The sequence below is a fragment of the Aplysia californica genome, unplaced genomic scaffold, assembly GCF_000002075.1.
Source record: "Aplysia californica isolate F4 #8 unplaced genomic scaffold, AplCal3.0 scaffold00132, whole genome shotgun sequence".
NCBI lineage: Eukaryota > Metazoa > Mollusca > Gastropoda > Aplysiida > Aplysiidae > Aplysia > Aplysia californica.
Window position 1 is genome coordinate 434,966 of NW_004797402.1, and position 1,246 is coordinate 436,211.

Below are 1,246 nucleotides of genomic sequence, written 5' to 3' on the forward strand. Positions count from 1 at the left end.
ACAGACAGACAGACAGACAGACAGACAGACAGACAGACAGACAGACAGACAGACAAGATCGGACGAGAAAAAAGGGGAGGGAGAGGAGTGGAGAGAGAGAGGACCGAGAGTAGTGGAGAGAGAGAGGAGTGGAAAGAGAGGACCGAGAGGAGTGGAGAGAGAGAGGAGTGGAGAGAGAGGACCGAGAGGAGTGGAGAGAGAGGAGAGAGAGGAGAGAGAGGAGGGAGAGGAGGGAGAGGAGGGAGAGGAGAGAGGGGAGAGGAGAGAGGGGATAGAGAAGAGAGAAGAGGGGGAGCGAGGAGAGAGATGGGGGCGAGAGGAGTGGAGAGAGAGGAGAGAGAGGAGGGAGAGGAGGGAAAGGAGAGAGGGGAGAGGAGAGAGGGGATAGAGAAGAGAGAAGAGAGGGGAGCGAGGAGAGAGATGGGGGAGAGAGAAGAGAGAAGAGGGGATAGAGAAGAAAGGTGATGGGATAGAGAAGAGAGGTGAGGGGATAGAGAAGAGAGAGAAGAGAAAAGAGGGAAGAAGAAAGAGGAGAGAGGGGAGAGGGCAGAGAAGGGAGAGGGCAGAGATAGGAGATGGGAGAGGGGATATTTTCTGTCCGATTCAATTACCCAACGATCGATCGGGCCGAGAAGTGTGCGACAGGCTTGCTTTGGAGACGGACAGATAACAGAAAGATACAGAAATCCATCTACACAGGGCAAAGAGAGATCATTATGCTGTGTTTCTTTTTTTTGTTTGGGGGGGGGAGGGGGGGTTACTGAAAGATTTTGAAATTCATCTATGCAAGGATGATGAAAAATCATCATTATTATTTTTATAACAGAAAGATACAGAAATCCATCTACACAGGGGCAAAATGGGATCATTACGTTTTTAATTCTCTTTTAGTGAAAGACACAGAAATCCATCTATGCAAGGGCGAAGATCGTGAGATCGTCATCATTTTTTTTTCCATTAAACAGAAATATACAGAATTCATCTCCGGAAAAGCGAAAGAAATCATGTAATTCCTGCGTCTGCCCCTACACGTTTCGCTACATCTCAAACGTATGTCCCCCTGTGCCAAATGCACAAGATCCAGGCCAGCATCCGCAACCGGACACCATAAGCCGGTTTCGCTACATCCAGTTCCTTCACTTTGACAAAACCCTGTCACCAAACACATCACCTGTGCAGGAAGCTTTTTGCTTTTACACCACCACCACCACCCCCCTCCTCCAAATCTCTCTCTCTTTCTCTCTCT